Source organism: Orcinus orca, chromosome 10, assembly GCF_937001465.1.
Source record: "Orcinus orca chromosome 10, mOrcOrc1.1, whole genome shotgun sequence".
NCBI classification, from domain to species: Eukaryota; Metazoa; Chordata; class Mammalia; order Artiodactyla; family Delphinidae; genus Orcinus; species Orcinus orca.
In genome coordinates, this window is record NC_064568.1 from 57,687,808 (window position 1) to 57,714,083 (window position 26,276).

At 50.4% G+C, this 26,276-nt stretch overlaps 1 long non-coding RNA gene across 1 annotated transcript in view; it reads right to left on the reverse strand.

Moving 5' to 3' along the window:
* The window catches only part of LOC125965583 (uncharacterized), a 540,823-nt gene that overhangs the window by 211,079 nt on the left and 303,468 nt on the right, over positions 1–26,276 (reverse strand). The window contains exon 2 of the long non-coding RNA XR_007479638.1: positions 11,616–11,653. This is a non-coding gene — a long non-coding RNA (uncharacterized LOC125965583). The remainder of the gene's footprint in view (positions 1–11,615; positions 11,654–26,276) is intronic.

The following is a 26,276-nucleotide window of genomic DNA, read 5'->3' on the forward strand; positions in this document are numbered from 1 at the left end:
AAAATACAATTAGCCTACCACTGCTCCTGGGAGCTGCTCCACGACGTCTGTCTACCTCAAGCGGCAACTACACTTTAAGTCCGGCTTCAAAACCTACAGGGTTTTCCAGAACTGGTAGATAGTCTAGAGAAGTACCGTCACCTAGGCCTAACTAAGCCCTCCCCTTGATATCCTTACACCACAGTAAGGACTCCCAGCATGGCAATGGTGACTAGTGTCACGAGCCACTGTGTCCACGGGATGTACAAGAGAGAGTCCGATGCGACTTGGTAATATGCTGCTTTGTCCTGCTGGGAATTGAGTCTTCCTGGGAAGTTGATTTTCCTCATTGCAAAGTAGAGAGTTTGCGGCCTCAGGGTTACCTGGTAAACACTGTTGTTGCCCATCTTCTCTTTGCTGCACAGTCGTCTTTGGGAGGACTAGTTATCTTCCACGAAAGAGCACTTGGCTTTCAATTCCTGCCACGTCCTCCTCCCTCAAAAATCATTCGTGAGTACGCCCACAACCCCGGACGACTCGCCTCAAGCCAACGTTCTACGCCTCTCATCACAGACATAGGCGGGCCGCAAGCTCACGGCAGCCTTTGTCAAAGCGGTGCTTTAAATCTAGGAAGCGTTTCTGGTGTCTTAGGACACGGGGGTCTGCACTAGGATCCAAGATGTAAACGACGGACTGCCCGTCCTTTCTGGGCCTTGTGAGCGAAGCTCAGTTGAGGGCAACTATAGGCTGAAAGAAGGGCTGTGAAGGGCGTCTTTTGTTAAAATGCTAGGATGCGGCAAGTTGAAACGAATGTAGTATCTCCGTTCTATGCGCACCTTGGACGTGCCATGGAGTGACGGATACAACAGGGTGAATGCTCTGCGGTCCATTTTGAAACTAAGGCTTGAAGGGAAACTTTATTTTCCTCATTGGGATTTAGAGAGCTGCGGGCTCAGTTCTCCCTGGGAAACAGTGTTGTTGCACAGTTGCCTTTGTGATGACAAGTGAGTTTCCTGGAAGGAGATTGGATGTTGCCGTTCCTCGGTAAGTGCTCCTACTTCAGTTGTCCTCAGGGAAGGGGAGAACCACACGGGGCCTCTGGCCTTAAGCTAATGTTCAGGTTTTCTCATGAACCAGGTAGGCATGCGACAGACCCCATGCAGCCTTAGTCCCTGGGTTTCTCGAACCCTAGGAAGCATATCAGGTCCTCTCTTGAGTCGCGGGGCTGTACTAGGATCCGAAACGGACTAAAAGGGCCTCCTGTGTCTTCAGGGAGTTGTGAGCAATGCACCGCTGGCAGCAGCTAGATGCCGCAATCATGGGCAGCGAAGGGCTTCGTCAGAGAAACACCTAGGTTGGGATAGCTTAGAAACAGCCAGCTATCAGCGTTCTGTTCATTCCTTCATGCAAAACGTGTCTGCTTTTCTGCCGAACCCAGAGCACACAAAACATACAGTGATTCGACCCCGCCTTCAGGGCACTCGCACGTGATGCAATTTACCCCAGGCGGCCACTGGACTTTCAGTGTAGCCTGAAAAATTTCAGGCTCTCCCTTGAAAGCCAGGTACTCTGGAGATACATTGTACACACCGGCCTCACTAACCCATGACTTGCTAATCCTTTCACCACCATCACGACCCCGTATCACAAAGTGTATCACAAAGTTGACTCACGAAAGGGTCTAGGTGGTCAGCTGAACGTCCAGTAGGGAGTCAGAAACTGCAGCATAAGACGCTGTGCCCTCGCCTTGGAAACTGAACCGTGATGGGAAGTTTATTTGGCACACTGGAATGACGACACGCGGCCTCAAGGTTACCTGATGAACAGTGTAGTGGCCTATCTTTTCTTCATTGCACAATTGCCTTGTGAGGACAAGTCATATCCCCGCCCCCCGTGAGGCAAACGTGGCCTTTCAGTCCCTGCTAAGTGCTCATCCCTCAGCAATCGTCGGTGAGTAAGCCAAAAATATAGGAGGACTGGCTCCAAGCTAAGTTACTGTTTTGTTCGTCACACAGATAGATAGGCAGGCAACAGGTTCCAGGCAGCGTTTGTCAAAGCGGTGCTTTAAGTGTAGGAAGCATTTCTGGTGTCTTAGGACTAACAGGTCTGCACTGGGATCCAAGATGTACACAAGGGACCGCCCATCGCTTCTAGGAGCTGAGAGAACTGTTCGGCTGAGGACAACCATATGCCAAAAGAAGGGCAGTAAAGGCCTTCTTTTGCTAAACATCTAGCATGTGGTAAGTGAAACAACTCAAGTATCTCCCTTCTAACGCACCTTGGGAGTACAAACTAGAGAAAGACACAGCAGGGTGAATGCTCTGTGTGGTCCCTTTTGAAAGTAAGGCTGCGAGTGAAACTTTATTTTCCTCATTGGGATTTACAGAGCCGCGGGCTCAATTCTCCCCAAGAAACACTGTTGCTGCACAGCTTCTCTTCGTAACACAATTGCCCTGGTGATGACGTGAGTTTCTAGGCAAGAAACTTGGAGGTTGCCATCCCTTGGTAGGTGGTCATCCTTCAGTAGTCTTCAGGGAATGGGCCCACCACATGGGGCCTCTAGCCTCAAGCTAACGTCCAGGTGTTCTCATGACAGACTTAGCGAAACAACCGATTGCATAGAGCCTTAGTCCCTGTGGTTCTTGAACTCTAGGAAGCATATCAGCTCTCTTTTGGACTCACTTGTCAGCGCTAGGTTCCAAAACGTACTGAGAAAGGACTGCCTGTGTCTTCGGGGAGCCTTGAGCCATCTACCGTCGGGAACAGCTAGATGCCAACTGATGGGCAGTGAAGGGCTTCGTTGTTTAGACACCTGGATTGCGATAGCTTGAAAGCAACCCAGTTATCAACGTTCCATGCCTTCCTTCATGCAAAGGGTGTCTGCGCTCTGGAGGAACCCTGAGCTGCAGTAGAAAATACAATTAGCCTACCACTGCTCCTGGGAGCTGCTCCACGACGTCTGTCTACCTCAAGCGGCAACTACACTTTAAGTCCGGCTTCAAAACCTACAGGGTTTTCCAGAACTGGTAGATAGTCTAGAGAAGTACCGTCACCTAGGCCTAACTAAGCCCTCCCCTTGATATCCTTACACCACAGTAAGGACTCCCAGCATGGCAATGGTGACTAGTGTCACGAGCCACTGTGTCCACGGGATGTACAAGAGAGTCCGATGCGACTTGGTAATATGCTGCTTTGTCCTGCTGGGAATTGAGTCTTCCTGGGAAGTTGATTTTCCTCATTGCAAAGTAGAGAGTTTGCGGCCTCAGGGTTACCTGGTAAACACTGTTGTTGCCCATCTTCTCTTTGCTGCACAGTCGTCTTTGGGAGGACTAGTTATCTTCCACGAAAGAGCACTTGGCTTTCAATTCCTGCCACGGCCTCCTCCCTCAAAAATCATTCGTGAGTACGCCCACAACCCCGGACGACTCGCCTCAAGCCAACGTTCTACGTCTCTCATCACAGACATAGGCGGGCCGCAAGCTCACGGCAGCCTTTGTCAAAGCGGTGCTTTAAATCTAGGAAGCGTTTCTGGTGTCTTAGGACACGGGGGTCTGCACTAGGATCCAAGATGTAAACGACGGACTGCCCGTCCTTTCTGGGCCTTGTGAGCGAAGCTCAGTTGAGGGCAACTATAGGCTGAAAGAAGGGCTGTGAAGGGCGTCTTTTGTTAAAATGCTAGGATGCGGCAAGTTGAAACGAATGTAGTATCTCCGTTCTATGCGCACCTTGGACGTGCCATGGAGTGACGGATACAACAGGGTGAATGCTCTGCGGTCCATTTTGAAACTAAGGCTTGAAGGGAAACTTTATTTTCCTCATTGGGATTTAGAGAGCTGCGGGCTCAGTTCTCCCTGGGAAACAGTGTTGTTGCACAGTTGCCTTTGTGATGACAAGTGAGTTTCCTGGAAGGAGATTGGATGTTGCCGTTCCTCGGTAAGTGCTCCTACTTCAGTTGTCCTCAGGGAAGGGGAGAACCACACGGCGCCTCTGGCCTTAAGCTAATGTTCAGGTTTTCTCATGAACCAGGTAGGCATGCGACAGACCCCATGCAGCCTTAGTCCCTGGGTTTCTCGAACCCTAGGAAGCATATCAGGTCCTCTCTTGAGTCGCGGGGCTGTACTAGGATCCGAAACGGACTAAAAGGGCCTCCTGTGTCTTCAGGGAGTTGTGAGCAATGCACCGCTGGCAGCAGCTAGATGCCGCAATCATGGGCAGCGAAGGGCTTCGTCAGAGAAACACCTAGGTTGGGATAGCTTAGAAACAGCCAGCTATCAGCGTTCTGTTCATTCCTTCATGCAAAACGTGTCTGCTTTTCTGCCGAACCCAGAGCACACAAAACATACAGTGATTCGACCCCGCCTTCAGGGCACTCGCACGTGATGCAATTTACCCCAGGCGGCCACTGGACTTTCAGTGTAGCCTGAAAAATTTCAGGCTCTCCCTTGAAAGCCAGGTACTCTGGAGATACATTGTACACACCGGCCTCACTAACCCATGACTTGCTAATCCTTTCACCACCATCACGACCCCGTATCACAAAGTGTATCACAAAGTTGACTCACGAAAGGGTCTAGGTGGTCAGCTGAACGTCCAGTAGGGAGTCAGAAACTGCAGCATAAGACGCTGTGCCCTCACCTTGGAAACTGAACCGTGATGGGAAGTTTATTTGGCACACTGGAATGATGACACGCGGCCTCAAGGTTACCTGATGAACAGTGTAGTGGCCTATCTTTTCTTCATTGCACAATTGCCTTGTGAGGACAAGTCATATCCCCGCCCCCCATGAGGCAAACGTGGCCTTTCAGTCCCTGCTAAGTGTTCATCCCTCAGCAATCGTCGGTGAGTAAGCCAAAAATATAGGAGGACTGGCTCCAAGCTAAGTTACTGTTTTGTTCGTCACACAGATAGATAGGCAGGCAACAGGTTCCAGGCAGCGTTTGTCAAAGCGGTGCTTTAAGTGTAGGAAGCATTTCTGGTGTCTTAGGACTAACAGGTCTGCACTGGGATCCAAGATGTACACAAGGGACCGCCCATCGCTTCTAGGAGCTGAGAGAACTGTTCGGCTGAGGACAACCATATGCCAAAAGAAGGGCAGTAAAGGCCTTCTTTTGCTAAACATCTAGCATGTGGTAAGTGAAACAACTCAAGTATCTCCCTTCTAACGCACCTTGGGAGTACAAACTAGAGAAAGACACAGCAGGGTGAATGCTCTGTGTGGTCCCTTTTGAAAGTAAGGCTGCGAGTGAAACTTTATTTTCCTCATTGGGATTTACAGAGCCGCGGGCTCAATTCTCCCCAAGAAACACTGTTGCTGCACAGCTTCTCTTCGTAACACAATTGCCCTGGTGATGACGTGAGTTTCTAGGCAAGAAACTTGGAGGTTGCCATCCCTTGGTAGGTGGTCATCCTTCAGTAGTCTTCAGGGAATGGGCCCACCACATGGGGCCTCTAGCCTCAAGCTAACGTCCAGGTGTTCTCATGACAGACTTAGCGAAACAACCGATTGCATAGAGCCTTAGTCCCTGTGGTTCTTGAACTCTAGGAAGCATATCAGCTCTCTTTTGGACTCACTTGTCAGCGCTAGGTTCCAAAACGTACTGAGAAAGGACTGCCTGTGTCTTCGGGGAGCCTTGAGCCATCTACCGTCGGGAACAGCTAGATGCCAACTGATGGGCAGTGAAGGGCTTCGTTGTTTAGACACCTGGATTGCGATAGCTTGAAAGCAACCCAGTTATCAACGTTCCATGCCTTCCTTCATGCAAAGGGTGTCTGCGCTCTGGAGGAACCCTGAGCTGCAGTAGAAAATACAATTAGCTTACCACTGCTCCTGGGAGCTGCTCCACGACGTCTGTCTACCTCAAGCGGCAACTACACTTTAAGTCCGGCTTCAAAACCTACAGGGTTTTCCAGAACTGGTAGATAGTCTAGAGAAGTACCGTCACCTAGGCCTAACTAAGCCCTCCCCTTGATATGCTTACACCACAGTAAGGACTCCCAGCATGGCAATGGTGACTACTGTCACGAGCCACTGTGTCCACGGGATGTACAAGAGAGAGTCCGATGCGACTTGGTAATATGCTGCTTTGTCCTGCTGGGAATTGAGTCTTCCTGGGAAGTTGATTTTCCTCATTGCAAAGTAGAGAGTTTGCGGCCTCAGGGTTACCTGGTAAACACTGTTGTTGCCCATCTTCTCTTTGCTGCACAGTCGTCTTTGGGAGGACTAGTTATCTTCCACGAAAGAGCACTTGGCTTTCAATTCCTGCCACGGCCTCCTCCCTCAAAAATCATTCGTGAGTACGCCCACAACCCCGGACGACTCGCCTCAAGCCAACGTTCTACGTCTCTCATCACAGACATAGGCGGGCCGCAAGCTCACGGCAGCCTTTGTCAAAGCGGTGCTTTAAATCTAGGAAGCGTTTCTGGTGTCTTAGGACACGGGGGTCTGCACTAGGATCCAAGATGTAAACGACGGACTGCCCGTCCTTTCTGGGCCTTGTGAGCGAAGCTCAGTTGAGGGCAACTATAGGCTGAAAGAAGGGCTGTGAAGGGCGTCTTTTGTTAAAATGCTAGGATGCGGCAAGTTGAAACGAATGTAGTATCTCCGTTCTATGCGCACCTTGGACGTGCCATGGAGTGACGGATACAACAGGGTGAATGCTCTGCGGTCCATTTTGAAACTAAGGCTTGAAGGGAAACTTTATTTTCCTCATTGGGATTTAGAGAGTTGCGGGCTCAGTTCTCCCTGGGAAACAGTGTTGTTGCACAGTTGCCTTTGTGATGACAAGTGAGTTTCCTGGAAGGAGATTGGATGTTGCCGTTCCTCGGTAAGTGCTCCTACTTCAGTTGTCCTCAGGGAAGGGGAGAACCACACGGGGCCTCTGGCCTTAAGCTAATGTTCAGGTTTTCTCATGAACGAGGTAGGCATGCAACAGACCCCATGCAGCCTTAGTCCCTGTGTTTCTTGAATCCTAGGAAGCGTATCAGGTCTCTCTTGAGTCGCCGGTCTGCAATAGGATCCGAATCGGACTAAAAGAGCCTCCTGTGTCTTCAGGGAGTTGTGAGTAATGCACCGCTGGCAGCAGCTAGATGCCGAGTCATGGGCAGTGAAGGGCTTCGTCGGAGAAACACCTAGGTTGGGATAGCTTAGAAACAGCCAGCTATCAGCGTTCTGTTCATTCCTTCATGCAAAACGTGTCTGCTTTTCTGCCGAACCCAGAGCACACAAAACATACAGTGATTCGACCCCGCCTTCAGGGCACTCGCACGTGATGCAATTTACCCCAGGCGGCCACTGGACATTCAGTGTAGCCTGAAAAATTTCAGGCTCTCCCTTGAAAGCCAGGTACTCTGGAGATACATTGTACACACCGGCCTCACTAACCCATGACTTGCTAATCCTTTCACCACCATCACGACCCCGTATCACAAAGTGTATCACAAAGTTGACTCACGAAAGGGTCTAGGTGGTCAGCTGAACGTCCAGTAGGGAGTCAGAAACTGCAGCATAAGACGCTGTGCCCTCGCCTTGGAAACTGAACCGTGATGGGAAGTTTATTTGGCACACTGGAATGACGACACGCGGCCTCAAGATTACCTGATGAACAGTGTAGTGGCCTATCTTTTCTTCATTGCACAATTGCCTTGTGAGGACAAGTCATATCCCCGCCCCCCGTGAGGCAAACGTGGCCTTTCAGTCCCTGCTAAGTGCTCATCCCTCAGCAATCGTCGGTGAGTAAGCCAAACATATAGGAGGACTGGCTCCAAGCTAAGTTACTGTTTTGTTCGTCACACAGATAGATAGGCAGGCAACAGGTTCCAGGCAGCGTTTGTCAAAGCGGTGCTTTAAGTGTAGGAAGCATTTCTGGTGTCTTAGGACTAACAGGTCTGCACTGGGATCCAAGATGTACACAAGGGACCGCCCATCGCTTCTAGGAGCTGAGAGAACTGTTCGGCTGAGGACAACCATATGCCAAAAGAAGGGCAGTAAAGGCCTTCTTTTGCTAAACATCTAGCATGTGGTAAGTGAAACAACTCAAGTATCTCCCTTCTAACGCACCTTGGGAGTACAAACTAGAGAAAGACACAGCAGGGTGAATGCTCTGTGTGGTCCCTTTTGAAAGTAAGGCTGCGAGTGAAACTTTATTTTCCTCATTGGGATTTACAGAGCCGCGGGCTCAATTCTCCCCAAGAAACACTGTTGCTGCACAGCTTCTCTTCGTAACACAATTGCCCTGGTGATGACGTGAGTTTCTAGGCAAGAAACTTGGAGGTTGCCATCCCTTGGTAGGTGGTCATCCTTCAGTAGTCTTCAGGGAATGGGCCCACCACATGGGGCCTCTAGCCTCAAGCTAACGTCCAGGTGTTCTCATGACAGACTTAGCGAAACAACCGATTGCATAGAGCCTTAGTCCCTGTGGTTCTTGAACTCTAGGAAGCATATCAGCTCTCTTTTGGACTCACTTGTCAGCGCTAGGTTCCAAAACGTACTGAGAAAGGACTGCCTGTGTCTTCGGGGAGCCTTGAGCCATCTACCGTCGGGAACAGCTAGATGCCAACTGATGGGCAGTGAAGGGCTTCGTTGTTTAGACACCTGGATTGCGATAGCTTGAAAGCAACCCAGTTATCAACGTTCCATGCCTTCCTTCATGCAAAGGGTGTCTGCGCTCTGGAGGAACCCTGAGCTGCAGTAGAAAATACAATTAGCCTACCACTGCTCCTGGGAGCTGCTCCACGACGTCTGTCTACCTCAAGCGGCAACTACACTTTAAGTCCGGCTTCAAAACCTACAGGGTTTTCCAGAACTGGTAGATAGTCTAGAGAAGTACCGTCACCTAGGCCTAACTAAGCCCTCCCCTTGATATCCTTACACCACAGTAAGGACTCCCAGCATGGCAATGGTGACTAGGGTCACGAGCCACTGTGTCCACGGGATGTACAAGAGAGAGTCCGATGCGACTTGGTAATATGCTGCTTTGTCCTGCTGGGAATTGAGTCTTCCTGGGAAGTTGATTTTCCTCATTGCAAAGTAGAGAGTTTGCGGCCTCAGGGTTACCTGGTAAACACTGTTGTTGCCCATCTTCTCTTTGCTGCACAGTCGTCTTTGGGAGGACTAGTTATCTTCCACGAAAGAGCACTTGGCTTTCAATTCCTGCCACGGCCTCCTCCCTCAAAAATCATTCGTGAGTACGCCCACAACCCCGGACGACTCGCCTCAAGCCAACGTTCTACGTCTCTCATCACAGACATAGGCGGGCCGCAAGCTCACGGCAGCCTTTGTCAAAGCGGTGCTTTAAATCTAGGAAGCGTTTCTGGTGTCTTAGGACACAGGGGTCTGCACTAGGATCCAAGATGTAAACGACGGACTGCCCGTCCTTTCTGGGCCTTGTGAGCGAAGCTCAGTTGAGGGCAACTATAGGCTGAAAGAAGGGCTGTGAAGGGCGTCTTTTGTTAAAATGCTAGGATGCGGCAAGTTGAAACGAATGTAGTATCTCCGTTCTATGCGCACCTTGGACGTGCCATGGAGTGACGGATACAACAGGGTGAATGCTCTGCGGTCCATTTTGAAACTAAGGCTTGAAGGGAAACTTTATTTTCCTCATTGGGATTTAGAGAGCTGCGGGCTCAGTTCTCCCTGGGAAACAGTGTTGTTGCACAGTTGCCTTTGTGATGACAAGTGAGTTTCCTGGAAGGAGATTGGATGTTGCCATTCCTCGGTAAGTGCTCCTACTTCAGTTGTCCTCAGGGAAGGGGAGAACCACACGGGGCCTCTGGCCTTAAGCTAATGTTCAGGTTTTCTCATGAACCAGGTAGGCATGCGACAGACCCCATGCAACCTTAGTCCCTGGGTTTCTCGAACCCTAGGAAGCATATCAGGTCCTCTCTTGAGTCGCGGGGCTGTACTAGGATCCGAAACGGACTAAAAGGGCCTCCTGTGTCTTCAGGGAGTTGTGAGCAATGCACCGCTGGCAGCAGCTAGATGCCGCAATCATGGGCAGCGAAGGGCTTCGTCGGAGAAACACCTAGGTTGGGATAGCTTAGAAACAGCCAGCTATCAGCGTTCTGTTCATTCCTTCATGCAAAACGTGTCTGCTTTTCTGCCGAACCCAGAGCACACAAAACATACAGTGATTCGACCCCGCCTTCAGGGCACTCGCACGTGATGCAATTTACCCCAGGCGGCCACTGGACTTTCAGTGTAGCCTGAAAAATTTCAGGCTCTCCCTTGAAAGCCAGGTACTCTGGAGATACATTGTACACACCGGCCTCACTAACCCATGACTTGCTAATCCTTTCACCACCATCACGACCCCGTATCACAAAGTGTATCACAAAGTTGACTCACGAAAGGGTCTAGGTGGTCAGCTGAACGTCCAGTAGGGAGTCAGAAACTGCAGCATAAGACGCTGTGCCCTCGCCTTGGAAACTGAACCGTGATGGGAAGTTTATTTGGCACACTGGAATGACGACACGCGGCCTCAAGGTTACCTGATGAACAGTGTAGTGGCCTATCTTTTCTTCATTGCACAATTGCCTTGTGAGGACAAGTCATATCCCCGCCCCCCGTGAGGCAAACGTGGCCTTTCAGTCCCTGCTAAGTGCTCATCCCTCAGCAATCGTCGGTGAGTAAGCCAAAAATATAGGAGGACTGGCTCCAAGCTAAGTTACTGTTTTGTTCGTCACACAGATAGATAGGCAGGCAACAGGTTCCAGGCAACGTTTGTCAAAGCGGTGCTTTAAGTGTAGGAAGCATTTCTGGTGTCTTAGGACTAACAGGTCTGCACTGGGATCCAAGATGTACACAAGGGACCGCCCATCGCTTCTAGGAGCTGAGAGAACTGTTCGGCTGAGGACAACCATATGCCAAAAGAAGGGCAGTAAAGGCCTTCTTTTGCTAAACATCTAGCATGTGGTAAGTGAAACAACTCAAGTATCTCCCTTCTAACGCACCTTGGGAGTACAAACTAGAGAAAGACACAGCAGGGTGAATGCTCTGTGTGGTCCCTTTTGAAAGTAAGGCTGCGAGTGAAACTTTATTTTCCTCATTGGGATTTACAGAGCCGCGGGCTCAATTCTCCCCAAGAAACACTGTTGCTGCACAGCTTCTCTTCGTAACACAATTGCCCTGGTGATGACGTGAGTTTCTAGGCAAGAAACTTGGAGGTTGCCATCCCTTGGTAGGTGGTCATCCTTCAGTAGTCTTCAGGGAATGGGCCCACCACATGGGGCCTCTAGCCTCAAGCTAACGTCCAGGTGTTCTCATGACAGACTTAGCGAAACAACCGATTGCATAGAGCCTTAGTCCCTGTGGTTCTTGAACTCTAGGAAGCATATCAGCTCTCTTTTGGACTCACTTGTCAGCGCTAGGTTCCAAAACGTACTGAGAAAGGACTGCCTGTGTCTTCGGGGAGCCTTGAGCCATCTACCGTCGGGAACAGCTAGATGCCAACTGATGGGCAGTGAAGGGCTTCGTTGTTTAGACACCTGGATTGCGATAGCTTGAAAGCAACCCAGTTATCAACGTTCCATGCCTTCCTTCATGCAAAGGGTGTCTGCGCTCTGGAGGAACCCTGAGCTGCAGTAGAAAATACAATTAGCCTACCACTGCTCCTGGGAGCTGCTCCACGACGTCTGTCTACCTCAAGCGGAAACTACACTTTAAGTCCGGCTTCAAAACCTACAGGGTTTTCCAGAACTGGTAGATAGTCTAGAGAAGTACCGTCACCTAGGCCTAACTAAGCCCTCCCCTTGATATCCTTACACCACAGTAAGGACTCCCAGCATGGCAATGGTGACTAGGGTCACGAGCCACTGTGTCCACGGGATGTGCAAGAGAGAGTCCGATGAGACTTGGTAATATGCTGCTTTGTCCTGCTGGGAATTGAGTCTTCCTGGGAAGTTGATTTTCCTCATTGCAAAGTAGAGAGTTTGCGGCCTCAGGGTTACCTGGTAAACACTGTTGTTGCCCATCTTCTCTTTGCTGCACAGTCGTCTTTGGGAGGACTAGTTATCTTCCACGAAAGAGCACTTGGCTTTCAATTCCTGCCACGGCCTCCTCCCTCAAAAATCATTCGTGAGTACGCCCACAACCCCGGACGACTCGCCTCAAGCCAACGTTCTACGTCTCTCATCACAGACATAGGCGGGCCGCAAGCTCACGGCAGCCTTTGTCAAAGCGGTGCTTTAAATCTAGGAAGCGTTTCTGGTGTCTTAGGACACGGGGGTCTGCACTAGGATCCAAGATGTAAACGACGGACTGCCCGTCCTTTCTGGGCCTTGTGAGCGAAGCTCAGTTGAGGGCAACTATAGGCTGAAAGAAGGGCTGTGAAGGGCGTCTTTTGTTAAAATGCTAGGATGCGGCAAGTTGAAACGAATGTAGTATCTCCGTTCTATGCGCACCTTGGACGTGCCATGGAGTGACGGATACAACAGGGTGAATGCTCTGCGGTCCATTTTGAAACTAAGGCTTGAAGGGAAACTTTATTTTCCTCATTGGGATTTAGAGAGCTGCGGGCTCAGTTCTCCCTGGGAAACAGTGTTGTTGCACAGTTGCCTTTGTGATGACAAGTGAGTTTCCTGGAAGGAGATTGGATGTTGCCGTTCCTCGGTAAGTGCTCCTACTTCAGTTGTCCTCAGGGAAGGGGAGAACCACACGGGGCCTCTGGCCTTAAGCTAATGTTCAGGTTTTCTCATGAACCAGGTAGGCATGCGACAGACCCCATGCAGCCTTAGTCCCTGGGTTTCTCGAACCCTAGGAAGCATATCAGGTCCTCTCTTGAGTCGCGGGGCTGTACTAGGATCCGAAACGGACTAAAAGGGCCTCCTGTGTCTTCAGGGAGTTGTGAGCAATGCACCGCTGGCAGCAGCTAGATGCCGCAATCATGGGCAGCGAAGGGCTTCGTCGGAGAAACACCTAGGTTGGGATAGCTTAGAAACAGCCAGCTATGAGCGTTCTGTTCATTCCTTCATGCAAAACGTGTCTGCTTTTCTGCCGAACCCAGAGCACACAAAACATACAGTGATTCGACCCCGCCTTCAGGGCACTCGCACGTGATGCAATTTACCCCAGGCGGCCACTGGACTTTCAGTGTAGCCTGAAAAATTTCAGGCTCTCCCTTGAAAGCCAGGTACTCTGGAGATACATTGTACACACCGGCCTCACTAACCCATGACTTGCTAATCCTTTCACCACCATCACGACCCCGTATCACAAAGTGTATCACAAAGTTGACTCACGAAAGGGTCTAGGTGGTCAGCTGAACGTCCAGTAGGGAGTCAGAAACTGCAGCATAAGACGCTGTGCCCTCGCCTTGGAAACTGAACCGTGATGGGAAGTTTATTTGGCACACTGGAATGACGACACGCGGCCTCAAGGTTACCTGATGAACAGTGTAGTGGCCTATCTTTTCTTCATTGCACAATTGCCTTGTGAGGACAAGTCATATCCCCGCCCCCCGTGAGGCAAACGTGGCCTTTCAGTCCCTGCTAAGTGCTCATCCCTCAGCAATCGTCGGTGAGTAAGCCAAAAATATAGGAGGACTGGCTCCAAGCTAAGTTACTGTTTTGTTCGTCACACAGATAGATAGGCAGGCAACAGGTTCCAGGCAGCGTTTGTCAAAGCGGTGCTTTAAGTGTAGGAAGCATTTCTGGTGTCTTAGGACTAACAGGTCTGCACTGGGATCCAAGATGTACACAAGGGACCGCCCATCGCTTCTAGGAGCTGAGAGAACTGTTCGGCTGAGGACAACCATATGCCAAAAGAAGGGCAGTAAAGGCCTTCTTTTGCTAAACATCTAGCATGTGGTAAGTGAAACAACTCAAGTATCTCCCTTCTAACGCACCTTGGGAGTACAAACTAGAGAAAGACACAGCAGGGTGAATGCTCTGTGTGGTCCCTTTTGAAAGTAAGGCTGCGAGTGAAACTTTATTTTCCTCATTGGGATTTACAGAGCCGCGGGCTCAATTCTCCCCAAGAAACACTGTTGCTGCACAGCTTCTCTTCGTAACACAATTGCCCTGGTGATGACGTGAGTTTCTAGGCAAGAAACTTGGAGGTTGCCATCCCTTGGTAGGTGGTCATCCTTCAGTAGTCTTCAGGGAATGGGCCCACCACATGGGGCCTCTAGCCTCAAGCTAACGTCCAGGTGTTCTCATGACAGACTTAGCGAAACAACCGATTGCATAGAGCCTTAGTCCCTGTGGTTCTTGAACTCTAGGAAGCATATCAGCTCTCTTTTGGACTCACTTGTCAGCGCTAGGTTCCAAAACGTACTGAGAAAGGACTGCCTGTGTCTTCGGGGAGCCTTGAGCCATCTACCGTCGGGAACAGCTAGATGCCAACTGATGGGCAGTGAAGGGCTTCGTTGTTTAGACACCTGGATTGCGATAGCTTGAAAGCAACCCAGTTATCAACGTTCCATGCCTTCCTTCATGCAAAGGGTGTCTGCGCTCTGGAGGAACCCTGAGCTGCAGTAGAAAATACAATTAGCCTACCACTGCTCCTGGGAGCTGCTCCACGACGTCTGTCTACCTCAAGCGGCAACTACACTTTAAGTCCGGCTTCAAAACCTACAGGGTTTTCCAGAACTGGTAGATAGTCTAGAGAAGTACCGTCACCTAGGCCTAACTAAGCCCTCCCCTTGATATCCTTACACCACAGTAAGGACTCCCAGCATGGCAATGGTGACTAGTGTCACGAGCCACTGTGTCCACGGGATGTACAAGAGAGAGTCCGATGCGACTTGGTAATATGCTGCTTTGTCCTGCTGGGAATTGAGTCTTCCTGGGAAGTTGATTTTCCTCATTGCAAAGTAGAGAGTTTGCGGCCTCAGGGTTACCTGGTAAACACTGTTGTTGCCCATCTTCTCTTTGCTGCACAGTCGTCTTTGGGAGGACTAGTTATCTTCCACGAAAGAGCACTTGGCTTTCAATTCCTGCCACGGCCTCCTCCCTCAAAAATCATTCGTGAGTACGCCCACAACCCCGGACGACTCGCCTCAAGCCAACGTTCTACGTCTCTCATCACAGACATAGGCGGGCCGCAAGCTCACGGCAGCCTTTGTCAAAGCGGTGCTTTAAATCTAGGAAGCGTTTCTGGTGTCTTAGGACACGGGGGTCTGCACTAGGATCCAAGATGTAAACGACGGACTGCCCATCCTTTCTGGGCCTTGTGAGCGAAGCTCAGTTGAGGGCAACTATAGGCTGAAAGAAGGGCTGTGAAGGGCGTCTTTTGTTAAAATGCTAGGATGCGGCAAGTTGAAACGAATGTAGTATCTCCGTTCTATGCGCACCTTGGACGTGCCATGGAGTGACGGATACAACAGGGTGAATGCTCTGCGGTCCATTTTGAAACTAAGGCTTGAAGGGAAACTTTATTTTCCTCATTGGGATTTAGAGAGCTGCGGGCTCAGTTCTCCCTGGGAAACAGTGTTGTTGCACAGTTGCCTTTGTGATGACAAGTGAGTTTCCTGGAAGGAGATTGGATGTTGCCGTTCCTCGGTAAGTGCTCCTACTTCAGTTGTCCTCAGGGAAGGGGAGAACCACACGGGGCCTCTGGCCTTAAGCTAATGTTCAGGTTTTCTCATGAACCAGGTAGGCATGCGACAGACCCCATGCAGCCTTAGTCCCTGGGTTTCTCGAACCCTAGGAAGCATATCAGGTCCTCTCTTGAGTCGCGGGGCTGTACTAGGATCCGAAACGGACTAAAAGGGCCTCCTGTGTCTTCAGGGAGTTGTGAGCAATGCACCGCTGGCAGCAGCTAGATGCCGCAATCATGGGCAGCGAAGGGCTTCGTCGGAGAAACACCTAGGTTGGGATAGCTTAGAAACAGCCAGCTATCAGCGTTCTGTTCATTCCTTCATGCAAAACGTGTCTGCTTTTCTGCCGAACCCAGAGCACACAAAACATACAGTGATTCGACCCCGCCTTCAGGGCACTCGCACGTGATGCAATTTACCCCAGGCGGCCACTGGACTTTCAGTGTAGCCTGAAAAATTTCAGGCTCTCCCTTGAAAGCCAGGTACTCTGGAGATACATTGTACACACCGGCCTCACTAACCCATGACTTGCTAATCCTTTCACCACCATCACGACCCCGTATCACAAAGTGTATCACAAAGTTGACTCACGAAAGGGTCTAGGTGGTCAGCTGAACGTCCAGTAGGGAGTCAGAAACTGCAGCATAAGACGCTGTGCCCTCGCCTTGGAAACTGAACCGTGATGGGAAGTTTATTTGGCACACTGGAATGACGACACGCGGCCTCAAGGTTACCTGATGAACAGTGTAGTGGCCTATCTTTTCTTCATTGCACAATTGCCTTGTGAGGACAAGTCATATCCCCGCCCCCCGTGAGGCAAACGTGGCCTTTCAGTCCCTGCTAAGTGCTCATCCCTCAGCAATCGTCGGTGAGTAAGCCAAAAATATAGGAGGACTGGCTCCAAGCTAAGTTACTGTTTTGTTCGTCACACAGATAGATAGGCAGGCAACAGGTTCCAGGCAGCGTTTGTCAAAGCGGTGCTTTAAGTGTAGGAAGCATTTCTGGTGTCTTAGGACTAACAGGTCTGCACTGGGATCCAAGATGTACACAAGGGACCGCCCATCGCTTCTAGGAGCTGAGAGAACTGTTCGGCTGAGGACAACCATATGCCAAAAGAAGGGCAGTAAAGGCCTTCTTTTGCTAAACATCTAGCATGTGGTAAGTGAAACAACTCAAGTATCTCCCTTCTAACGCACCTTGGGAGTACAAACTAGAGAAAGACACAGCAGGGTGAATGCTCTGTGTGGTCCCTTTTGAAAGTAAGGCTGCGAGTGAAACTTTATTTTCCTCATTGGGATTTACAGAGCCGCGGGCTCAATTCTCCCCAAGAAACACTGTTGCTGCACAGCTTCTCTTCGTAACACAATTGCCCTGGTGATGACGTGAGTTTCTAGGCAAGAAACTTGGAGGTTGCCATCCCTTGGTAGGTGGTCATCCTTCAGTAGTCTTCAGGGAATGGGCCCACCACATGGGGCCTCTAGCCTCAAGCTAACGTCCAGGTGTTCTCATGACAGACTTAGCGAAACAACCGATTGCATAGAGCCTTAGTCCCTGTGGTTCTTGAACTCTAGGAAGCATATCAGCTCTCTTTTGGACTCACTTGTCAGCGCTAGGTTCCAAAACGTACTGAGAAAGGACTGCCTGTGTCTTCGGGGAGCCTTGAGCCATCTACCGTCGGGAACAGCTAGATGCCAACTGATGGGCAGTGAAGGGCTTCGTTGTTTAGACACCTGGATTGCGATAGCTTGAAAGCAACCCAGTTATCAACGTTCCATGCCTTCCTTCATGCAAAGGGTGTCTGCGCTCTGGAGGAACCCTGAGCTGCAGTAGAAAATACAATTAGCCTACCACTGCTCCTGGGAGCTGCTCCACGACGTCTGTCTACCTCAAGCGGCAACTACACTTTAAGTCCGGCTTCAAAACCTACAGGGTTTTCCAGAACTGGTAGATAGTCTAGAGAAGTACCGTCACCTAGGCCTAACTAAGCCCTCCCCTTGATATCCTTACACCACAGTAAGGACTCCCAGCATGGCAATGGTGACTAGTGTCACGAGCCACTGTGTCCACGGGATGTACAAGAGAGAGTCCGATGCGACTTGGTAATATGCTGCTTTGTCCTGCTGGGAATTGAGTCTTCCTGGGAAGTTGATTTTCCTCATTGCAAAGTAGAGAGTTTGCGGCCTCAGGGTTACCTGGTAAACACTGTTGTTGCCCATCTTCTCTTTGCTGCACAGTCGTCTTTGGGAGGACTAGTTATCTTCCACGAAAGAGCACTTGGCTTTCAATTCCTGCCACGGCCTCCTCCCTCAAAAATCATTCGTGAGTACGCCCACAACCCCGGACGACTCGCCTCAAGCCAACGTTCTACGTCTCTCATCACAGACATAGGCGGGCCGCAAGCTCACGGCAGCCTTTGTCAAAGCGCTGCTTTAAATCTAGGAAGCGTTTCTGGTGTCTTAGGACACGGGGGTCTGCACTAGGATCCAAGATGTAAACGACGGACTGCCCGTCCTTTCTGGGCCTTGTGAGCAAAGCTCAGTTGAGGGCAACTATAGGCTGAAAGAAGGGCTGTGAAGGGCGTCTTTTGTTAAAATGCTAGGATGCGGCAAGTTGAAACGAATGTAGTATCTCCGTTCTATGCGCACCTTGGACGTGCCATGGAGTGATGGATACAACAGGGTGAATGCTCTGCGGTCCATTTTGAAACTAAGGCTTGAAGGGAAACTTTATTTTCCTCATTGGGATTTAGAGAGCTGCGGGCTCAGTTCTCCCTGGGAAACAGTGTTGTTGCACAGTTGCCTTTGTGATGACAAGTGAGTTTCCTGGAAGGAGATTGGATGTTGCCGTTCCTCGGTAAGTGCTCCTACTTCAGTTGTCCTCAGGGAAGGGGAGAACCACACGGGGCCTCTGGCCTTAAGCTAATGTTCAGGTTTTCTCATGAACCAGGTAGGCATGCGACAGACCCCATGCAGCCTTAGTCCCTGGGTTTCTCGAACCCTAGGAAGCATATCAGGTCCTCTCTTGAGTCGCGGGGCTGTACTAGGATCCGAAACGGACTAAAAGGGCCTCCTGTGTCTTCAGGGAGTTGTGAGCAATGCACCGCTGGCAGCAGCTAGATGCCGCAATCATGGGCAGCGAAGGGCTTCGTCGGAGAAACACCTAGGTTGGGATAGCTTAGAAACAGCCAGCTATCAGCGTTCTGTTCATTCCTTCATGCAAAACGTGTCTGCTTTTCTGCCGAACCCAGAGCACACAAAACATACAGTGATTCGACCCCGCCTTCAGGGCACTCGCACGTGATGCAATTTACCCCAGGCGGCCACTGGACTTTCAGTGTAGCCTGAAAAATTTCAGGCTCTCCCTTGAAAGCCAGGTACTCTGGAGATACATTGTACACACCGGCCTCACTAACCCATGACTTGCTAATCCTTTCACCACCATCACGACCCCGTATCACAAAGTGTATCACAAAGTTGACTCACGAAAGGGTCTAGGTGGTCAGCTGAACGTCCAGTAGGGAGTCAGAAACTGCAGCATAAGACGCTGTGCCCTCGCCTTGGAAACTGAACCGTGATGGGAAGTTTATTTGGCACACTGGAATGACGACACGCGGCCTCAAGGTTACCTGATGAACAGTGTAGTGGCCTATCTTTTCTTCATTGCACAATTGCCTTGTGAGGACAAGTCATATCCCCGCCCCCCGTGAGGCAAACGTGGCCTTTCAGTCCCTGCTAAGTGCTCATCCCTCAGCAATCGTCGGTGAGTAAGCCAATAATATAGGAGGACTGGCTCCAAGCTAAGTTACTGTTTTGTTCGTCACACAGATAGATAGGCAGGCAACAGGTTCCAGGCAGCGTTTGTCAAAGCGGTGCTTTAAGTGTAGGAAGCATTTCTGGTGTCTTAGGACTAACAGGTCTGCACTGGGATCCAAGATGTACACAAGGGACCGCCCATCGCTTCTAGGAGCTGAGAGAACTGTTCGGCTGAGGACAACCATATGCCAAAAGAAGGGCAGTAAAGGCCTTCTTTTGCTAAACATCTAGCATGTGGTAAGTGAAACAACTCAAGTATCTCCCTTCTAACGCACCTTGGGAGTACAAACTAGAGAAAGACACAGCAGGGTGAATGCTCTGTGTGGTCCCTTTTGAAAGTAAGGCTGCGAGTGAAACTTTATTTTCCTCATTGGGATTTACAGAGCCGCGGGCTCAATTCTCCCCAAGAAACACTGTTGCTGCACAGCTTCTCTTCATAACACAATTGCCCTGGTGATGACGTGAGTTTCTAGGCAAGAAACTTGGAGGTTGCCATCCCTTGGTAGGTGGTCATCCTTCAGTAGTCTTCAGGGAATGGGCCCACCACATGGGGCCTCTAGCCTCAAGCTAACGTCCAGGTGTTCTCATGACAGACTTAGCGAAACAACCGATTGCATAGAGCCTTAGTCCCTGTGGTTCTTGAACTCTAGGAAGCATATCAGCTCTCTTTTGGACTCACTTGTCAGCGCTAGGTTCCAAAACGTACTGAGAAAGGACTGCCTGTGTCTTCGGGGAGCCTTGAGCCATCTACCGTCGGGAACAGCTAGATGCCAACTGATGGGCAGTGAAGGGCTTCGTTGTTTAGACACCTGGATTGCGATAGCTTGAAAGCAACCCAGTTATCAACGTTCCATGCCTTCCTTCATGCAAAGGGTGTCTGCGCTCTGGAGGAACCCTGAGCTGCAGTAGAAAATACAATTAGCCTACCACTGCTCCTGGGAGCTGCTCCACGACGTCTGTCTACCTCAAGCGGCAACTACACTTTAAGTCCGGCTTCAAAACCTACAGGGTTTTCCAGAACTGGTAGATAGTCTAGAGAAGTACCGTCACCTAGGCCTAACTAAGCCCTCCCCTTGATATCCTTACACCACAGTAAGGACTCCCAGCATGGCAATGGTGACTAGTGTCACGAGCCACTGTGTCCGCGGGATGTACAAGAGAGAGTCCGATGCGACTTGGTAATATGCTGCTTTGTCCTGCTGGGAATTGAGTCTTCCTGGGAAGTTGATTTTCCTCATTGCAAAGTAGAGAGTTTGCGGCCTCAGGGTTACCTGGTAAACACTGTTGTTGCCCATCTTCTCTTTGCTGCACAGTCGTCTTTGGGAGGACTAGTTATCTTCCACGAAAGAGCACTTGGCTTTCAATTCCTGCCACGGCCTCCTCCCTCAAAAATCATTCGTGAGTACGCCCACAACCCCGGACGACTCGCCTCAAGCCAACGTTCTACGTCTCTCATCACAGACATAGGCGGGCCGCAAGCTCACGGCAGCCTTTGTCAAAGCGCTGCTTTAAATCTAGGAAGCGTTTCTGGTGTCTTAGGACACGGGGGTCTGCACTAGGATCCAAGATGTAAACGACGGACTGCCCGTCCTTTCTGGGCCTTGTGAGCGAAGCTCAGTTGAGGGCAACTATAGGCTGAAAGAAGGGCTGTGAAGGGCGTCTTTTGTTAAAATGCTAGGATGCGGCAAGTTGAAACGAATGTAGTATCTCCGTTCTATGCGCACCTTGGACGTGCCATGGAGTGACGGATACAACAGGGTGAATGCTCTGCGGTCCATTTTGAAACTAAGGCTTGAAGGGAAACTTTATTTTCCTCATTGGGATTTAGAGAGCTGCGGGCTCAGTTCTCCCTGGGAAACAGTGTTGTTGCACAGTTGCCTTTGTGATGACAAGTGAGTTTCCTGGAAGGAGATTGGATGTTGCCGTTCCTCGGTAAGTGCTCCTACTTCAGTTGTCCTCAGGGAAGGGGAGAACCACACGGGGCCTCTGGCCTTAAGCTAATGTTCAGGTTTTCTCATGAACCAGGTAGGCATGCGACAGCCCCCATGCAGCCTTAGTCCCTGGGTTTCTCGAACCCTAGGAAGCATATCAGGTCCTCTCTTGAGTCGCGGGGCTGTACTAGGATCCGAAACGGACTAAAAGGGCCTCCTGTGTCTTCAGGGAGTTGTGAGCAATGCACCGCTGGCAGCAGCTAGATGCCGCAATCATGGGCAGCGAAGGGCTTCGTCAGAGAAACACCTAGGTTGGGATAGCTTAGAAACAGCCAGCTATCAGCGTTCTGTTCATTCCTTCATGCAAAACGTGTCTGCTTTTCTGCCGAACCCAGAGCACACAAAACATACAGTGATTCGACCCCGCCTTCAGGGCACTCGCACGTGATGCAATTTACCCCAGGCGGCCACTGGACTTTCAGTGTAGCCTGAAAAATTTCAGGCTCTCCCTTGAAAGCCAGGTACTCTGGAGATACATTGTACACACCGGCCTCACTAACCCATGACTTGCTAATCCTTTCACCACCATCACGACCCCGTATCACAAAGTGTATCACAAAGTTGACTCACGAAAGGGTCTAGGTGGTCAGCTGAACGTCCAGTAGGGAGTCAGAAACTGCAGCATAAGACGCTGTGCCCTCGCCTTGGAAACTGAACCGTGATGGGAAGTTTATTTGGCACACTGGAATGACGACACGCGGCCTCAAGGTTACCTGATGAACAGTGTAGTGGCCTATCTTTTCTTCATTGCACAATTGCCTTGTGAGGACAAGTCATATCCCCGCCCCCCGTGAGGCAAACGTGGCCTTTCAGTCCCTGCTAAGTGCTCATCCCTCAGCAATCGTCGGTGAGTAAGCCAAAAATATAGGAGGACTGGCTCCAAGCTAAGTTACTGTTTTGTTCGTCACACAGATAGATAGGCAGGCAACAGGTTCCAGGCAGCATTTGTCAAAGTGGTGCTTTAAGTGTAGGAAGCATTTCTGGTGTCTTAGGACTAACAGGTCTGCACTGGGATCCAAGATGTACACAAGGGACCGCCCATCGCTTCTAGGAGCTGAGAGAACTGTTCGGCTGAGGACAACCATATGCCAAAAGAAGGGCAGTAAAGGCCTTCTTTTGCTAAACATCTAGCATGTGGTAAGTGAAACAACTCAAGTATCTCCCTTCTAACGCACCTTGGGAGTACAAACTAGAGAAAGACACAGCAGGGTGAATGCTCTGTGTGGTCCCTTTTGAAAGTAAGGCTGCGAGTGAAACTTTATTTTCCTCATTGGGATTTACAGAGCCGCGGGCTCAATTCTCCCCAAGAAACACTGTTGCTGCACAGCTTCTCTTCGTAACACAATTGCCCTGGTGATGACGTGAGTTTCTAGGCAAGAAACTTGGAGGTTGCCATCCCTTGGTAGGTGGTCATCCTTCAGTAGTCTTCAGGGAATGGGCCCACCACATGGGGCCTCTAGCCTCAAGCTAACGTCCAGGTGTTCTCATGACAGACTTAGCGAAACAACCGATTGCATAGAGCCTTAGTCCCTGTGGTTCTTGAACTCTAGGAAGCATATCAGCTCTCTTTTGGACTCACTTGTCAGTGCTAGGTTCCAAAACGTACTGAGAAAGGACTGCCTGTGTCTTCGGGGAGCCTTGAGCCATCTACCATCGGGAACAGCTAGATGCCAACTGATGGGCAGTGAAGGGCTTCGTTGTTTAGACCCTGGATTGCGATAGCTTGAAAGCAACCCAGTTATCAACGTTCCATGCCTTCCTTCATGCAAAGGGTGTCTGCGCTCTGGAGGAACCCTGAGCTGCAGTAGAAAATACAATTAGCCTACCACTGCTCCTGGGAGCTGCTCCACGACGTCTGTCTACCTCAAGCGGCAACTACACTTTAAGTCCGGCTTCAAAACCTACAGGGTTTTCCAGAACTGGTAGATAGTCTAGAGAAGTACCGTCACCTAGGCCTAACTAAGCCCTCCCCTTGATATCCTTACACCACAGTAAGGACTCCCAGCATGGCAATGGTGACTAGGGTCACGAGCCACTGTGTCCACGGGATGTACAAGAGAGAGTCCGATGCGACTTGGTAATATGCTGCTTTGTCCTGCTGGGAATTGAGTCTTCCTGGGAAGTTGATTTTCCTCATTGCAAAGTAGAGAGTTTGCGGCCTCAGGGTTACCTGGTAAACACTGTTGTTGCCCATCTTCTCTTTGCTGCACAGTCGTCTTTGGGAGGACTAGTTATCTTCCACGAAAGAGCACTTGGCTTTCAATTCCTGCCACGGCCTCCTCCCTCAAAAATCATTCGTGAGTACGCCCACAACCCCGGACGACTCGCCTCAAGCCAACGTTCTACGTCTCTCATCACAGACATAGGCGGGCCGCAAGCTCACGGCAGCCTTTGTCAAAGCGGTGCTTTAAATCTAGGAAGCGTTTCTGGTGTCTTAGGACACGGGGGTCTGCACTAGGATCCAAGATGTAAACGACGGACTGCCCGTCCTTTCTGGGCCTTGTGAGCGAAGCTCAGTTGAGGGCAACTATAGGCTGAAAGAAGGGCTGTGAAGGGCGTCTTTTGTTAAAATGCTAGGATGCGGCAAGTTGAAACGAATGTAGTATCTCCGTTCTATGCGCACCTTGGACGTGCCATGGAGTGACGGATACAACAGGGTGAATGCTCTGCGGTCCATTTTGAAACTAAGGCTTGAAGGGAAACTTTATTTTCCTCATTGGGATTTAGAGAGCTGCGGGCTCAGTTCTCCCTGGGAAACAGTGTTGTTGCACAGTTGCCTTTGTGATGACAAGTGAGTTTCCTGGAAGGAGATTGGATGTTGCCGTTCCTCGGTAAGTGCTCCTACTTCAGTTGTCCTCAGGGAAGGGGAGAACCACACGGGGCCTCTGGCCTTAAGCTAATGTTCAGGTTTTCTCATGAACCAGGTAGGCATGCGACAGACCCCATGCAGCCTTAGTCCCTGGGTTTCTCGAACCCTAGGAAGCATATCAGGTCCTCTCTTGAGTCGCGGGGCTGTACTAGGATCCGAAACGGACTAAAAGGGCCTCCTGTGTCTTCAGGGAGTTGTGAGCAATGCACCGCTGGCAGCAGCTAGATGCCGCAATCATGGGCAGCGAAGGGCTTCGTCAGAGAAACACCTAGGTTGGGATAGCTTAGAAACAGCCAGCTATCAGCGTTCTGTTCATTCCTTCATGCAAAACGTGTCTGCTTTTCTGCCGAACCCAGAGCACACAAAACATACAGTGATTCGACCCCGCCTTCAGGGCACTCGCACGTGATGCAATTTACCCCAGGCGGCCACTGGACTTTCAGTGTAGCCTGAAAAATTTCAGGCTCTCCCTTGAAAGCCAGGTACTCTGGAGATACATTGTACACACCGGCCTCACTAACCCATGACTTGCTAATCCTTTCACCACCATCACGACCCCGTATCACAAAGTGTATCACAAAGTTGACTCACGAAAGGGTCTAGGTGGTCAGCTGAACGTCCAGTAGGGAGTCAGAAACTGCAGCATAAGACGCTGTGCCCTCGCCTTGGAAACTGAACCGTGATGGGAAGTTTATTTGGCACACTGGAATGACGACACGCGGCCTCAAGGTTACCTGATGAACAGTGTAGTGGCCTATCTTTTCTTCATTGCACAATTGCCTTGTGAGGACAAGTCATATCCCCGCCCCCCATGAGGCAAACGTGGCCTTTCAGTCCCTGCTAAGTGCTCATCCCTCAGCAATCGTCGGTGAGTAAGCCAAAAATATAGGAGGACTGGCTCCAAGCTAAGTTACTGTTTTGTTCGTCACACAGATAGATAGGCAGGCAACAGGTTCCAGGCAGCGTTTGTCAAAGCGGTGCTTTAAGTGTAGGAAGCATTTCTGGTGTCTTAGGACTAACAGGTCTGCACTGGGATCCAAGATGTACACAAGGGACCGCCCATCGCTTCTAGGAGCTGAGAGAACTGTTCGGCTGAGGACAACCATATGCCAAAAGAAGGGCAGTAAAGGCCTTCTTTTGCTAAACATCTAGCATGTGGTAAGTGAAACAACTCAAGTATCTCCCTTCTAACGCACCTTGGGAGTACAAACTAGAGAAAGACACAGCAGGGTGAATGCTCTGTGTGGTCCCTTTTGAAAGTAAGGCTGCGAGTGAAACTTTATTTTCCTCATTGGGATTTACAGAGCCGCGGGCTCAATTCTCCCCAAGAAACACTGTTGCTGCACAGCTTCTTTTCGTAACACAATTGCCCTGGTGATGACGTGAGTTTCTAGGCAAGAAACTTGGAGGTTGCCATCCCTTGGTAGGTGGTCATCCTTCAGTAGTCTTCAGGGAATGGGCCCACCACATGGGGCCTCTAGCCTCAAGCTAACGTCCAGGTGTTCTCATGACAGACTTAGCGAAACAACCGATTGCATAGAGCCTTAGTCCCTGTGGTTCTTGAACTCTAGGAAGCATATCAGCTCTCTTTTGGACTCACTTGTCAGCGCTAGGTTCCAAAACGTACTGAGAAAGGACTGCCTGTGTCTTCGGGGAGCCTTGAGCCATCTACCGTCGGGAACAGCTAGATGCCAACTGATGGGCAGTGAAGGGCTTCGTTGTTTAGACACCTGGATTGCGATAGCTTGAAAGCAACCCAGTTATCAACGTTCCATGCCTTCCTTCATGCAAAGGGTGTCTGCGCTCTGGAGGAACCCTGAGCTGCAGTAGAAAATACAATTAGCCTACCACTGCTCCTGGGAGCTGCTCCACGACGTCTGTCTACCTCAAGCGGCAACTACACTTTAAGTCCGGCTTCAAAACCTACAGGGTTTTCCAGAACTGGTAGATAGTCTAGAGAAGTACCGTCACCTAGGCCTAACTAAGCCCTCCCCTTGATATCCTTACACCACAGTAAGGACTCCCAGCATGGCAATGGTGACTAGGGTCACGAGCCACTGTGTCCACGGGATGTACAAGAGAGAGTCCGATG